The sequence below is a fragment of the Delphinapterus leucas genome, chromosome 15 (assembly GCF_059928025.1).
Source record: "Delphinapterus leucas isolate spDelLeu-1000000601 "Yukka" chromosome 15, BTC_Dleu_Yukka2, whole genome shotgun sequence".
NCBI lineage: Eukaryota > Metazoa > Chordata > Mammalia > Artiodactyla > Monodontidae > Delphinapterus > Delphinapterus leucas.
Window position 1 is genome coordinate 1,443,497 of NC_143143.1, and position 16,441 is coordinate 1,459,937.

General features: G+C 52.8%; 1 protein-coding gene and 1 long non-coding RNA gene across 12 annotated transcripts in view; one reads left to right on the forward strand and one right to left on the reverse strand.

The window, feature by feature from the left end:
* The window catches only part of MAD1L1 (mitotic arrest deficient 1 like 1), a 380,571-nt gene that overhangs the window by 313,894 nt on the left and 50,236 nt on the right, over positions 1 to 16,441 (reverse strand). The window lies entirely within an intron of this gene.
* Positions 251 to 11,268, forward strand: LOC149747358 (uncharacterized). The gene is made up of 3 exons (XR_016387712.1): positions 251 to 2,703; positions 3,078 to 3,170; positions 4,175 to 11,268. It is a non-coding gene; the product is annotated as an uncharacterized LOC149747358 (long non-coding RNA).

The window sequence follows — 16,441 nt, forward strand, 5'->3', positions numbered from 1 at the left end:
AGAAGCATACTCTCCCCGTCCTGGAGGAGCCCGCGAGTCGGGCGGCCCCCAGAGGCACGCAGGGAAAGAGCTCAGGTACAAAACCGCACCTACACTTATTTCTAGAGAAAGGCACCCATATGTGTGCATATTTACAGAACATAACCTAGAAAGATTCACCCCAAATTGATACCTCCAGTCAGGGCTGAGACTGGCGGTGGCGATCAAAGGGATCTTTACCTTGATGTGCACTGTGTGAATTTCTTTTGATGAGAATTTATATGCTACACGCCTACGTACAAATACAAACTAGGGGAAAAACCACACACACAGCATGCTCCCTATGCGGAAAGGCCACCGGAGAAGCAGGGGAGCTGAGAGAAGACAGGGCTCCTCCAGTGAACGCTCAGCACAGCACGAGCCCAGGGCGCTGGGGACACAGGCAGACGGGCGAACCTGAGAAGCCCTGGGATTCAGGAATCGGGACCTCGTTCCGTGGAAACAGAGAGCCGCGGCCCCACTACCACCCACCCGTCACGAGCTCCAAGTGCGGACGGAGGGAAGTCCTTGAAGGGCTGTTGAAATCATGAAGGATTATTAAACAACTGCAGCCTTCACCACACATCAAATCAAAGGCCAGAGGCCAGAGCACCTCCAACTGGCAGGAAGAGGGTTCATTTTTCAGAACCTCCTGACCTGCTGTGCGGCTAGACCTACTCGGAGACGTTTCCCGAGTGTGCTCTGGGGATTAGCTACACGCTTGTATCCAGCAGGAGCCGGGCCAGGTATCGCCACAGCCCAAATCGGCAGAGGCGCATCCGCCAGGAAGACCCATCCACCCCACCCTTCACCAACTAAACAGTGGCAGGCCTTCAGAGGGCCTCAGAATCCTCCAACTCAGAGATGACAGGAGAGTGACAGTCCCAACCGCAGCCCAAGCTGTGACATCTGCTGTTTAAAACTCTGGCTTCAGCTGTAAAGCCTTTTAACCCTAACTGGTGGGCTTCAGAGGAGGAAAAGGCTTTGTTCAACCTGCAGCTGAATTTTGACTCAAACTCAGCTGCGAGCAAGACAGGAGGCCTAGGGAGCTGAGCCCAGTCTATTTTCGAGGCGGAGGCACTCCAGCCCCCGCGGCAGCTACTTTGAGGCTCCTAACGGCAGGTGCCAGGTCTCTCGCTGAAGCTCAAAGTGCCATTTCAATGGGTCCGAAAGACATGAGATCCAGAGGACTCCAATTTCTAAGATGAATCAAACAGCAACAACCACAAGACTAATTAACAAGCAAGAAACCTCAAGCTCTCTTCGAGGGCGCTATTTTCCACAAGAGAAGCCCACAGTGCAAAGGGCCACAGCCCAGAGGGTGGGCTTCCGTCAGAGGGCCCTACGTCGGGGTGGGGGCGGGGGGGGGATACTCCCAAGTGAGGTGGGCTCCCTCGCAGGTTTGTTTCGGCAGAAACTATGCAGAACTGCAAGTAGGAAACGTTACACAGCAAAACTTGGTGCTAAAGCCCAAACGGGGAGTAAGCGTTCACGACTGAAAAGTCACAGAGGCACAGAATGTCCTGTTAAGCCAGGGTTTTATGAAAACGTGACACGGTCATGTGGGGAGGTCGGGAAGGATTCACGTCACCAACGACTGGCAAAGCCCGGTCCGCACCCCAGGGCCGGGAGAAGCAGCACCCAATCCTGAGGCCGTGAGCTGGCATCAGACACTGCAGAGAAAGGAAGGCTGTGACCACTAACTGGTCCTGAGGCCACAAGCACCCAACCTTCAGGGGACAAAAAGGGCATCAGTCCCTCTCAGCACCCGAGCCTGGGGCCGGTCCACGACACCCTGGCTGCATGGTGGACAGTGGCCATCGTACATCTTCTAAAGCTGCCCATCTCCCAGATGCACAGAGAACAAGTCACTCTTTCCCCACGGAGAGGTGGCCAGTAACAGACGCCGTCTCAGGCACACGTCCGAAGGCCCACACGGTGCACCCAGCACCGGGGACCCTCATCAGGTCACAGCCCTCGCCTGTGACCAATGGTGGTTTCCACGTGAGACAAGGTCCCTCTGCCCGCCCACCAGCCCCACCGCCTGCCTGACGGGAAGAGAGGTACCGAAAGGCGTGTGCTTCTCCAGGTCACTGCACATCCACGGGCCTTCCCGATTCCAAGGGCCACCCCGGTCCCCTCTGCCCCCCCACGGCCGTGGGCACAGCCTCTGAGATTAACCCCATGCCCGTACTCTGCACCCTCTGGACCCCACGCCCAGGCTACTACCTTCTTCTCCTCGCTCCCCAGCCCCCGCGCCGGCAGCACCGGCGCACAGTCGGGAGGCTCCCCGGCTTCGACCACGGCCAAGGGTGCCCACCTGCCCACTCCACACCGCCTGCGGCCCGAGGAGCCTCCAGGCTCAGCCCAGCCCAACCACACTCCTGACCTTCCCCCGCCAACCCTGTTCCTCGGGAGGTGGAACCGCCATCTTGCCTGTTACCCAGGCCAAACCTGTAATCCCTGACACTTCCTCCACACCCCGCTTCTAATCGGTCGGCAGATCCTGTCAGATCTACCTTCAGAACACACCCAAATCCAACCACTCGTACCAGCTCTGCCACCGCGTGACCCAGGGCCCCACCTCCCCCGAGTCAGCCCCGCGGCAGCGTAATCACCCTTGGTTTCGTACTCACCCTTTAACTGCTGCTTGCAACACAACCACCACAATGACTACTTCCAAATGTAAGCTAGATCACATGCCTCTTTTGTCAAAACTCTCCAGTGCATCCCCACCCCAATGCTAAGTAAAAGCCCAAGTCCCCACCGGAGACTGTGAGGCCTAAGGTGGACCGACCACAGCTGCCTCTCAGACCCACTGGGCTGGAGCCACACTCCCACCCCAGGGCCTTTGCATGTCCCACTTCTGGAAGACTCCTCCCCTAGGGACCTACGTGGCACGCTCCCTCATCAACTCCTTCGGGTCTTTGCCCAAATGTTACCGAGCTCATTTTGGGTCGGCCCCGACCACCCTATTTAAACCTGTAAACCGTACACTTCCTCTCCCACCCTCAGCCCAAACCCTGTCTCACTCTTCCCTGCACTGTTTTCCTTCATAGAAAACATCACCATCTTAGATGCTACGTATTTTACCTGTTTACCCACTTGTCATCTTTCTGCGTCAACTAGAATGCAAGCTCCATAAAAGCAAGGTACTGTTTTTTATTTTATTCTCTTTTTTCACCAGCTGTGAACCTCGAATAATGCCTGGCCTTCAATAAATATCAGCTGAATGAATGAAAGATCATGATACCTTTCCAGAACAATAACTATCCAACTAAATTCTACCAGAGTTTGAACTCAGACCACTGGATCAGAAGTTCAGTACTACTGGTTAAATAAACTACAGTCCACCCATACAATGGAATCTGTTTAATATAAAGAGAAAAGGACAAAGAATCTTTTTATATTAATATGGGACTGCTAAATAAAAATACGAGAAGCAGAACATGAGCCCACTATGCCAGCTGCTTCCTGTTGGAGAGGACAAAAGTGCAACAGGAGATTTATCACTACATACCTTTTTAAAAGGTTTTAATATTTATACCAAGGAAATAAAATACCTATCGGGAAAAAAGTTTTTTAAAACTTAGTGTTATAAACTTACACTGCAGAATCAGATACTACACAAAATTTTTCTAAAAAGAAAACAATTATTCCATGATGAATTAAGGCATTAAAAACTAATTATAATCACTTACAATGAAACAATCATATATAATTTCTAAATGTTGTTTAGCTAAGTATAACAATAAGAATAGTTTGCATTATAAGTGGGGCAAAAATATATTAATAACAAGCTTCCTATCTGAAATAATCAAGACTGGTCATTGATCCCAAAAGTTGGCTAAAGTAGGTAATCAATACGCATCTCAAACATTTTAACTTAAACTGTTACAAATATACAATCATTCCACAAGCTGCAAACTTCTCCAAATATGGGTCCACTAAACTGAGTTTCATCTTATATATTTTGCATAAACCACAAATCATAATCCATGATTTCAGCTTTGTTTCTTTAAAATGGACACCTGCCATCTTCCTAAAGTTTACAGCTTTTCTCCTAATCTTTTTTAGTCAATTCACTTTATTCAACAGCTTCTTTTTAGCAACTTTCCTTTGAGACTTTCCAAAGCATTCAACTTTGTTTTCACAGGAACCCTGCTTTCTTCACACATCTTTCACCAGACTCTAGAGTAGTTAATTCCATCATGTGATTACAATAACGTGCGCAACGGGCAGAGAAACAGGCTCATCGCGGACGGACCAGCACCACCTCCGGGGGCGGCCCGAGCGACGAAGCGCTACAACTGGTGGCGCATCCTGCCACGATTAACACAAAACGCAGGGGCTTGGTTTTGGGAGGCGGGAGGAGGGATGGGATGGAGGTCTGCGAGTTTTCAAAGGAATTGTTCTTAACCTGAGGCTGGGTACAGAGGGGGCTGTACCTACTCTTTAAAGACATCCTCTTTATGGTGATGGAAATGGATAATGCATTTCAGAATGTTTACAACAAATTTTTAGCCTACGTCCCAAGCATCTGCTGTGCTGTGGAATCCATCAGGATATTTCAGAGGAAGAACGAGGGGCTCTGGCCAATCCAGAGAGGCAGTCAGGTGCACAGCTCTTCAAAGAGCTGCTGCTCCACCTTCCGACACGACACGTAGATGGGTGACGGGTGCCAAAAGCAGACTCCACGAACTACCAGCAGCACAAGGAGGCGGCAGCAAGCAGTTACCATCTCCGATCCTAACTCCATCCATTACTAGTTATGCGACGTCTGACAATCATTAACCTCTCCAAACTTCGGTTCCCTCCTCAGGAAAATGAATATGGTAGTATCCACCACATGGGGCTGTCAAGAAAACACTGCATACAAAGGACTTGTTTTGGAAGAGCATTATACTATTACGATTACAGACAATATTACAGAACACATAACCAATGTTATATCTGTGTCCAATTAGAAAGCTACGTGGCGGTTACCAGCTACCAGCATGAACTCACTAAGAAGAAGATTTACATAAATTAACATTCCCACCTCTGATTCACTTACTGCTACCACAGATTTCTGTATAAATACATGGCATATCATGAGAACATGCATCTACCCCAGCCTCATTCCAGGGCAGACATGAGGAGATTCTGAACACCTGCAGGCACGGCTCCAAAAGTGCCGGTTAACAGGAAGGGATCAGAGCGCGAAGAGAGCAGCCACTGCACTGGGGTCCCGGGTCAAGGCCAAGCCCAGCTCCACCTCCTCCCTGGACTACGAAACAGGGACACCTGCAGAGCCGCAGCGGGAGGGCATCGGCAGTCACCTGGGAAGCCCGCGGGACCCCTGTGGTGGCTCTCGTCTCTGCTGGCGGTGGAGCCCTCCAGGACAAGGCCCAACACCCTGACACCACCCAGAACTTTACCAGTCCTCTGTCATTGACAGGTGGTACCTATCGATTTCCAGGTAATACAAAATGAAGACAGCACACCTGTTTAATGACAGTCAGAGTCCATAAAGCCGCTCGCGGGGAGGGAGAAAGGGAGGAAAGGGAGGAACCGAGAGCCTGGCTGGGCACCCCAGCCTGAGGAGGGAAGGACAGTACGGGCCAGGCCGCTGCACACCCTGTGCGGCCGGGCTAGGACCTGCAGACACAGGGCCGTGGCTCGTGAGGCTGACACACACGATAAAGACAAGCCCGTGACGGTTCAGCCTCTGGTCTGTGGCTGGAGAGCTGTGCATCCCTCTGCAGAAGAGGGGGTCGAGGAGGCCACACCGTACTGGCCTCTGTCAGAACGGGCTCACGAGTCACCCTTCAGGGACTTCGACACAACCACCAGCTCCCTCGCCCGCGGCACCTCCATAAAGAGAGCCACAGCCACAAGCAAGGTCCGGGCCGCGGTCGGCAGCGCCAGCCACCCAGCCGTCCCCTGGCTCAGGCGGCAGCGGCCACCTGGAGAACCGGCACTGGCCTCCCGCCCCAGCACAGTCAAGTCCAGGTCTGACCTGGCCGTCCACGAGCAGCAACTCAGCTGAACTGCTTCAGGGGAACGAATTACATGGGTCCCCAGACACACGTAAATAAAATGAAGAAATTTCACATTTACAGTGGCTGCCTTCGAACTCTTCCTCCCAGCTCAGGCAGGATTAAAAGGACTTCAAAGCAGCCTGGGTTCCAATTAAGCCAGTATGACCACCCCAGGGATGCTAGAATATTCCTCTGATTAACAAGAGGCGCTCTTTGAACTGTCTGAGTTAAAAAAAAGCTCTCAGAACCTTTCAAACAAATGCCATAATTTTCTCTCCCTGTTCCCCCACTCTGGAAAAGTTGATCTTTTGAATGCTTTAAACACTGAAAAAGAAGCCTGGATGATAGCTCCCAACACAACTTCAGCCAGGAGCTCAGAAAAGGGGTGGCAAGCGGAGGGCTTAGGATACCACAAGCAGGCCGGCCTCCAGGAGAGAGGGCACTGCCGGCCCGAGGCACGACACGGCATGTCCACACCACAAGCGAGAGCAAAGCCGCTGAGCCGGGAGACAGGACCGAGCAGAACCGGGCCTGGCGGGAGCGGAGGGGCCTTCCGCCAGAGTCCACGTCCATCATCAAGCCCTGTGACGAGGGCCTCCAACAGAAAGGGGCCCCTCGCGGAGCACCCTCGGGCAGAGCTGCTACCCACGAGAACCGCTGCCACAGGGCTGCGGGGGATGAGCCAGAACTGGCCAAAGAGGAAACAAGTGCAGCTCACACAGCCAAGGTGACACAGGAAAGGCCCACGTGAGCTCAGAACGTGAAACAACCCCGAGGTGGGCAGGTGGCACCCCAGGGCCACAGGTGGAAGGTAAACAAGGAGGCAAAGGCAGGTGTGTCCCACCCTGGGCCATAGACTGTGGACGTGGGCGCATGAACCAAAGGGGAAATCAAGTCCCGTCCTGCACCCTCGGAGATGCTGGGTCCCTGCTCCTGACACCCACTCTCAGCCGTGACCTTCAAGGTTGACCCAGCAGCTGACCTATAAGGCTTTCTACTCAGCAGAGGCAGCAGACCGCAGAGCAGAGAACAGGGAATTGAAAACCAAGTCAGCTGGCTTCTAGGGACACCACGTAGGAACAAAGGGCTGTGGGGAGCCAGACACCCAGAGACGGGAGTCCTCACCAGTGAGACGTTCTCCAAACCTGCCAGAGAAAGGTGTCAGAACCTTGGGAAAGCAACAGGTCCCCAAGGAGGGCCCGCGGCTGGCTGGGCGGGCTACTGCGCCTTGCTGAACTTCGCTTTCTCCACCCTTGAGAGGAACGGACTAAGCGAACAGGAGCGCCCGTCCTGATTCCCGGATTCTGTTTCCAAAGCAAAGTCCCCTAAGAACCTGTCTCCTGCAATGTGGACAGGGTGGGAGAACAGCCCAGCGAGGCGCAGCTTCCGAGCAGGGGGTTCCTGAGGCCCAAACACACGAGGGGAGCTCTTGAAAAGTCAAGGCGGACCGTAAGCCAGGGGGCGAGGGGAGGGGGAAGCAGACGCCAGGGCGTGCGGCCCCCCGAGGCATAGGAAGGACTCAGGGTTTCCTCCCAAGTGTGATAATGTGCAGCTGGGGGCCTTAGGCGGAGAAAGACATGGTCCTGTTTGTCCATCTGTTTTGAAAAGAGATGGGTCCCAAATGTTTATGCTATGCCAACAACCGTAAGAACTAGAAGCAGCCTAAACACCTCAGCACTAGGGCGATGAGGACAGCACACCCACGGGATGGCCCACCAGGTGGCCTTTACAAAGGGTGCCACACAAGTTTTTATCCACCAAAGGGAAGGCTACACACCCACGCGCACAGAATCATCTTTTAAAGTCCATATGCAGACAATGAAAATCAAGACAGGGATCTTCCAACAGCGATTACCTCTCAGAGGGGGGATTGTGAGGAATTGATTCTCTCCTTTCTTATCTGTATTTTACTAGTTTGTAAAGAGCATTCCTTGTGAAATAAAATTAAGAACAAAGTTCTACAACCACCTTGCTCCACCTTTGTTGTCAAGAAAAACATTTAGGAGCATAAATTGCTGTTAACGGGACCCAGCCGGCCAAGAGCAAGAGGCCGCAGGAGGTAACGGGACCCAGCAAAGGGCGCCTCCTGCTCCCAGCTCGCCCCGCGCTCACCACAGGCTGGGCAAGGCTGGGCGCTGCAGCCTCCAGCAGGCCAGGAGATGGGGCCGCACCCACACCAGGCTGCAAGATCCCAGACCAGCAGCGCTGGTCCAAGCGTGGTGACGGGCTGGTGCTTACAGCGGAGGGAGGTGACCCAGTGCAGAGGGGAGGGGTTGCTCAGTCGAGACCCGGTGATGCACGGGGTCTCTAAGAAGAGAGGCGAGGCCTCCCTCGCCAGGCACACCAGCCCTGGGCCATACTCGGGCCATGGCTCCGGCAACGGGGGACACAGGCACAGGCTCGAAGAGCACTGCACACCTAAGGGTTCTCCTTATGGGATCCAGCAGCCACGTGAAGCAGCGAACTCCAGCCACGTGGAGAGGCCACAGCAAGGAGAGGGCAGCCAGCCTCCTGCGTGTCCCTGAAGGTGTCACCCAGGGAATAAAGCCAACCTGGATGCCTCATCTTAGCTGCATCTGACTACGGCCGCCTGATTGCCCCAGGCTACCTACAGAACTGTGCACGGTTATCCAGCACTGCCTGCGGCCACTAAGTGATGGCGTGGCTTGCGTGCAGAGCCAGGTCGCTGACACCAAGGGGACAGGAGCAGCGCACCGGGCGAGAGCTCCGAGAGGGGCTGGGTGAGGTCAAGGGACACCTCGTCAGCCACACTAGGAAACGAGGGCCAACAGGCAGGTCCACATGCAGAGCCTCGTTTCAGAGCAAGCCTTCCGAATGCTGGTGTGAAGAAGGGCTGGAAGAGGCAGGAGCGGAGACAGGAGCAGGAAGGCAGCCGCAGACAAGCCCGGTTCTACACAGTGTGACAGCAGGGAGGACTGGCCAGAACAAGGGACCCGAGAGACGCCCAGAGATGGGGCCGGGGATGAGAACCGCGTGACCGGCTGGCGACCAGGGAGACGGGGTGCCGTCTCCCAAGCTGGGGAGCCGAGACAGCTGCTCACGGCTGTGACAGGCCGAACAGCTTCCTTCTCTCAACAATTCTGAGGTCTCAGCTGGAATCCACGCAGCTTGCCAACACAGGCAGGATTTAACGCTGCCTCAAAGGGGCCCAATTTTCCCTGGTGCTACCCTCCGTGGCTCCAGTAAAAGAACGGGTAGAAAAGAGAAGGGGGGGAAAATGCCGAGAATCGCAACATTCGGCAGCGGCAGCGGCAGCGGGGCCGCTCACTGCGCAGCGAGCCGGCAGGGGCTCCAAGGCCAGCACGGCCGTCACCCTACTGCACGATGTGCCTACGGCCTCACAGCTCCCAGAGGGCACGCAGGGCTCCAGCCAGGTTCCTAACTGAGAACCGTGAAAGACACACCATGTTCCATGGAGTCAGGGCCAAAGCACGCGCCCAAGAGCATGGGGGCGCACGGCGCAGACACCCCGCAAAGACACTGGAGCTTTATCCCGAGCGCCCGGTGACCTACAGGAGAGCTCTGAGTCCCATCGGCAACTGCAGAGAGCACTGCAGGCAGAGTCGCCCAAATCCGGGCCCAGCTGCGGGTCACTTCTCTAAGCCCCTCGTAAGAGAGTCCCACCTGCCTCTCCAGGCTCTGGAAGGGGAAGTGAGACCCCCCGCACAGACCCATAAAAGACGTAACACACGAGCTCAACGTGAACAAGAGTTCAGGACACCACTCACAGCTAGTTACCGCGTGGAGACGGCGCCTGTTACAAAGAGCACACACAACAGTGAAACCTTCTGGCAACGGTGCCCCCGAGAACCAAACCAGTCTTTTTCAAAACAAAAACAGAATTCTTCCTGCAAGGGACCTCTTCCTTCAAACGCCAGTGGGACTCCAATATAAAAGTAGGTAAAGGCACAAGTGAATTTTTTCAAGAGGACGTGGAAGGTCCCCTCCCGCCCCTCTCCAACTACAGGTACTTGAGGTACAGGGTCCCAGGAACCTTTAGGGGCCAAAATCGTAACACTACATCCCTAAGTACATCACTAGAACTTAGGTCTCGGGGTAACGAAGCAGCACTAACCGCGTGGACAGATTAATGTTACAGCCACGTCACAGATAAGAAAACCACGTCTCTGGACAGCCACGTCTCTAGGGGCTGCTAAGGAGGGTCGTCCTACTTCCCAGCTGTGAAGGCTTCTCTCTCCCCACCTCGCGGCCCCGCTGCCCCCTGAGCAGAGAACAGACACGGAGAGGCCACTGCTCACCAAGCTCCTCCAAGACAATCCCACCTACCAGTCAGCTCTGCCAGCCCAAGGGATGATGAGGGAGGGACGGAAGAGGCTCACCTACTTCTCTCCAGGTGCCGGGAGTCCCGTGGGCAACCTCGTTCTTTTCCTTGTGAGAGTGACAGGATGTGGGTCACAGGCACACAGAGCTCAGGGCCGGAAGCAGGGCTGGCACAGAAAGGACGTGCCGCTCCATCTGCCCTGAGTGAGCTGGGCGAGTGGGGACATGGTCGCGTCCCCGCACCCCACAACCAAGGACACCCGGGCCAGGCCTGGCTTCTGCTCATCTCCCTACACCGGACCATCCAGAGGCAGACGCAGCAGGCCTGCAGAAGGTTCCGGGGCAGATCGTGGTGACCTTCCCAGGCCCGCTGACCCGGCACTATCGTCTTTGTGCAGCATGGCCAAACCCAGGGGCCACCAGTTCCCAGGATCCGCTCGCCTCCTCAAGACACGGAGGCCGCGAGGCCGCGGGGCCTCCTCACATGGCTGGCTGAGCAGCACGGCGCGGGGCTAGGTCTCCTGTCAGCCTTGCCCTCTTTAGCTCACACAACCTGGCAGGCACTCCAAGTTACTGAGAGTGTGGCAATGGCACTGCGAGATGAAAACTCATAGCTACAAATCAGAGCTCAGTGAGACTCGGGCAGGCACCGCACCACGTGGGCCGTGCCGCCAAGCCGCCTGCGTTCAAATCCCGTCGCAGCCCCCAGCAGCTGTGTGTCCTCACGACAGCTGTTCCCCTCTGCCCATCTCAGTCCTCATCCGTGACGTGGGGGTGACAACGGTACCCACCACCACCTCCCTACCCTGTGACAAGAGCAAAAGGAGGCTCGGGGGGTGACTCGACCTGCCCAAGGCCACACCACCAGGATGCTGCAGAACCCCACCTGACTCTAGACGTGGATGCTCAGTCTCTCTCATCCCCGCATGACCCTCTGACTCTGCAAGGAGCCCAGGGCCTATCAGTGGGAAGTCCCTGTCTTGGTGCTGGAGGCCAAGTGTCCCCAGGGCACCTTGGGGAAGAGCCACGAACAGTACAGGGGAAAATGAGAGGACCTGGCCACCCCGACAGGCAGGCGGCTGAGGCACTGCTCCACCTCGGTCAGCTCCATCTCCGGGCAATGCCCAGCGCGGCAGCGAGCGGCCTGCAGCCGGCCACTGACTAGGACTTTGGGCGGGAAGTAAGAAAGGAGCAGGACTGAAGCCTAAAGGCATGAGAGCCCACCTGGTCAGCCACAATCCCACCCCAGCCTTGCCTGCTGCATGGATCAGTCTGGAGGCCCATGAGCGCTGCCCAGGCGGCTGTGGACTCGGGGGAGGTGAGGAATCAGCCCTGCACACAGCCACCCCGTTAGCACCGTGCTGTGCGGGCACAGACGCCCCCGGGAGCTGGGCTTGGACACACGCCTCTGGCTGAAGCTGCAGCACCTGCCGACAGGCACGACATTCTCAGGAGAACCTCTTCCCTCCTGTTTTTGTAAAGCACTTTCATCCAAGTTACACCAAGTGTAAACAGTCACACTACAAGGCCTGTCCTGGGAATCAGCAGCCTTCTGCCCTAAATGCTCTCCTGCACCAGCTTCTTCGGCCCAGAAGCAAACACTCCCACTCACTGCACCCGACTGCTTTGAAATCTACCTCCAGTTCTCTGGATAACATGTTTACATTGCTACTTGCCTTGATCTGTTCCGGCGAGGGCATGACCGTGACTTCCCAGGGTAGACGGTGGGGATTCAGTGCCTTCCTTCTCACCACCCCTCCCAACCTCCGCCAAGCACTCTCATCACGGCTCCAGCCACCAAGACAACTGGCCCCAAAGTCCATCCAGAGCAGGCCCGCAGCTCCCTCCCATGATGGTGAACACCGCCCACGCGGAGGCCACATGGGAGGCCACGACCCCCACACTGCCTTGTGCTCATCCGAAGGCTAGTTTTGTTCCCCTGCCTAGTCTGCAGCGTGCTTAAAGCCAACTCCACCCGGAGCTCTTCATCCGAGGCGCCCAGACGTCCCCGGGTGCCTGTCAGCGCATCTTCAGGTGGAACTCTCCCAGAGGCCACCTTCTCCCCCGGGGCCTCCCTGGTGCACAACTGTCACTCCCTCCTGCCACCAACAGCCCTCTTCCCCACATCCAGATCCTTCCTCTTTCACTTTTTTTAGTAGAATGCATCCTCCGGTAGCTTTCTGGAGAAAGATATGAGGAAGACACATTCTCTTGAAACTGTGCAAATATCAAAATACCGTGAGTCCGCCCTCCCACGGGACTGTTAGTTTTGACTGGTATAAAATTTTAGGTTGAAAATTTTCCTGCAAACTCTGGAAAGCACTGCTCTCCGTGAGATTCCAGTGCTGCTGTTTGGATTCTCGATTTGCACGTCTCCTATTTTCATCCTTCTGAGAGCTGCCAGGACCTGTCTCCGTGCTAACATTCTGAAATTTCTCAGTGACATGCCTTAGCGACGGTATGCTTCTGTCCACCGGACTGGGCACTTTCAGTCTACAGCATAGTACCTTCAGTTCTAGAAAAATTTTTAAAATTATTTCATTAGGATCTCCTTCCCTCCATTTTTTTGTTCTCTTGGCAAATCCTCTTATTCGAGTATGGTCCGCATGGACCGATCCTGATTTCATTCTGTTCTTGTTTGTTCTTTTTGTCTTTTTGTCTTCTCCCTAGGAAATTTCCTCAACCTTGCCAGCCCCAGCGCTGACTTGTTTTCCATACCCACTCACCTAACCTGACTCTCCCAGAGCTCTTCTTGTTCACTGCAAGCTCCTCTTCCAGCAGCCTGTTCTCGCAGTGGATTAAAGCACCTGCTCTCGGGTGAGGATGTCTGTGGAGACTTCCTCCCGGATTCATCCCCGCGGGCTGCACGCGCTCTCCGGTGCCTCCATCCACCAGGGCGTCCGGTCTCCGCTCTTCACGTCAGGGGCCCCTCAGGCACTGGTGTGCTCGGCGCACCCACAGCGAGCTGCCGCGGGAGGGGTGGCAGGGCTCTCAGCGCCTCCCCTAACGTCCAGCTTCGTGACGAGGGTCAGGCTGCCAGGACGCACAGCCCAGAGGGCTGAGGCTCGACACCCGGCCCCAACGTTCGCTGACGGCTACCTTCCAGAAGGCCCTGCCTCAGAAGCGGCCAGTGACGCCTCCACATCCCGCCCTCAGCTTCCACCTCAGCTGACAAGGGAGCTGGGCCCAGTGACACCCAGTAGCACGACACGGTGCTCACGGTCGTGAGTTCAGCTACTGTGTAAAGCGCTGAGGCATCACTGCGCTGCCTCTTCAGTTTGAATCCAGTACCTCCTTGGCCAGGGGCTCTCAGCTGCGGGTGCGTGTCAGACTCACCCACGGAGTTTTCGAAAAACAGAGATGGTGAGGCTCCCTCCCAGACTCACCAAGTCTCTCCAGTTGAGAGTTGAGGTATAACCCTGGAGTACTGTGGCTCACGATTATTATGTGTCATATCCCAAGATTGTTTTCTCTGTAAAAACGTTCATCCATTTTGATGAATCAGATGTTAACATCCACTGACTTCTTTGAAAATAGGCTGAGTCATTATCCTTACAGATATTTTGTCTAATTTTTTAATTGCCTTTTTATCTTTATTTTGGATGCCACAGAAACAACCCAATTTCAGCATCACTTTCATTATTCTTATTTATAATAACCTCATAAGACATCTCACATTTGAAAATTATCAGTAATACATTAACCAAAGCCGTTAAGTCTGTCACATATGGATCGTCTTGCTTTACTCTGAGGCCTGCCTGGAAGCTATGTATAAACCACAGACCAAAGTCTGCATGTCCCCAGAGGAGGACAGTCACAGAGGCTCAGAGAAGAGAACAGCACCAGGCACCGCAAACCACTGGCCCCTCAGTGCACGGATCGGGGCACAGGCCTCTGACAGACATCATTCAGACGCTGTTCAGGTGCACTGGGACACGGAGTCCCGGCTTCCTCGGTCCTTCTAGTCAAGAAGCGGGTGGTTTCAGACTTTTGTTAACCCAAGGTCTCACGGGTTAGGAATAACACAGAACTAATGAAGTAAACGGGGCATTTTACTGGATGGCTCTTTGTGAATGTTGGTTCTAAGTTCTATTTTCTGGACACCTTAGGAAGTTACTACTTTTTCTTTGTAAGCTATCTAATCTACAACAGTTTACTGAACTCTGTTCTGATAAAAATGAAACGAAGCATTTTCAAATGACATTGACTCTCACTGACATCCCAGAATCCACAACCTCTGACTGAGTCTCCTTACCTTTCATGGCAATATGGTTATTTGCATAGGGTCAACAAAAATCTCTCCCCCTCTTTGAGAGGATAGAAGTGGACAAGTTGCACAGCCAATGCCTTAGCTGGAGTGTCCTATTTGAGAACAACTCAGTCAGTAGAGCACAGCAAACCATGGTTAATGGTCAAAGAATGGCTGTGCTTATGCAGCCAATGCCAGCAAAGCCCCAGGAAGGCAGCCTGGTATCCGGCTTACAGGGCTCCTGCCTCACAGGTGGTAGTGCCACTTCCAGGAAGGCTAGGACTGCGGATGTGTGGAGGGTGTCGGGAGAGAGGAATTCACCCTAATGTACAGGATGGCAGATAAAGTCTGTTGGAGAGACTGTGCTGGGCTTGCTTTCCTGGCCTTCAGAGAGCAAATAACGGAAGCTTCTGAAAGTCCAATCTGAGATTCCTTATGTAAATTTCCAGAGAGAAGTTATTGTTTGTAACTGATCACAACCATCTGGCTCTAGGATTCTGCAAAGCGGAAAAGACTGTGTATGTGATATACTAATGCTCCGAGTGTACATACATAAATAATCGGGTCAGACCTACTGAGACCAGCCTTATTTTGTGATCGAGAATAATCTTTGAGATTGTTATAATCAAAAAGAAGAAGGCAAAGTGAAAACCTCAAATGGGCAGAAAAAGATGATACGGTGTCCTATCTAGCTTCCCATTAAGCTTATCTGTCTCATCATCTTTCAGCTATTTTACACGTTGGTAAGTAGAAGAAAACGGACAGTAATGCAAATGACTCGTGTACACAGAATACAAGCTCTAGCCTGTGGAGCACCGCTTGCCCTATGGAGACTGCCAGCTTCCCCACTTTGGCATCTAAAATTGATTCCAGCGGTCCCTCTTTGATGATAAATACATGGTCCTTTGAATTCTCCTTTGGACCAGCTGTAAGACCTTACTAGTCCTTCATTAATTACTGAGTCAAATAAAAGACTTAACACCTCTAGATGACTAGATAAATAAATACAACCTACAAGACTACTATATTTAAAACTACAAACTATTACAAACTAAAACTACAAACTGCAAAAATGGAATAGAGAGGTATACCATGAATTGAAAAGGTCAGTAAGGTGTCAATTCTCTCCAAACTGATCTATAAATTCAATACAAAAATCAACACAAATCGCAACAGGGTTTTTTGCAGATATCGATCTATTTATAAACTGTATATAGAAAGGCAAGAGCACCTTTAACAGCTTACAGTGTTAAGAAAGGAAAAAGTTAGAAGGCTGGCAGTACCCGATTTAAGACTTACTATAAAGCTACAGCAATCAAGAAAGCATAGTACTGGCATAAGGATAGACATGTATCAACAAAAGAAAACAATCCAGAAAGAGACCACCACATATACCTCAAATTTATCTGACAATAGTAACAAAGCTGTTCAAAGGGAAAGGAGTAGCTTTACCAAATATACTACTAAAACTTGATAAAAGCAGGGGGGAAAATGAACCTTGACTCCAACCTGAGACTTCACATGACATGGATCACAAACCTGTACACAAAAAATTAAAATAGAAAGCTTCTAGAAGAAAACATAGGAAAATTCATTTGCAGCCATGAAATGGGAGAAGACTCCTTAAAGCACAAAAACCACTAACCATAAAAGAAAAAAAGTGATAAATGGATTTCATCAAAATCAAGAAACACCACTGAGACTTAATGGCTATGGTTAACTTATTACTGATAATAATAAGTTCCCAGTATGAAAGGTCTGGTATGGTTTTGTAATAAGAATAATGGAACTGAAGAGGAAACTGGGTGGTTTCTATGGCACCCCAAACAAAGACATAAAGGCAATCAAA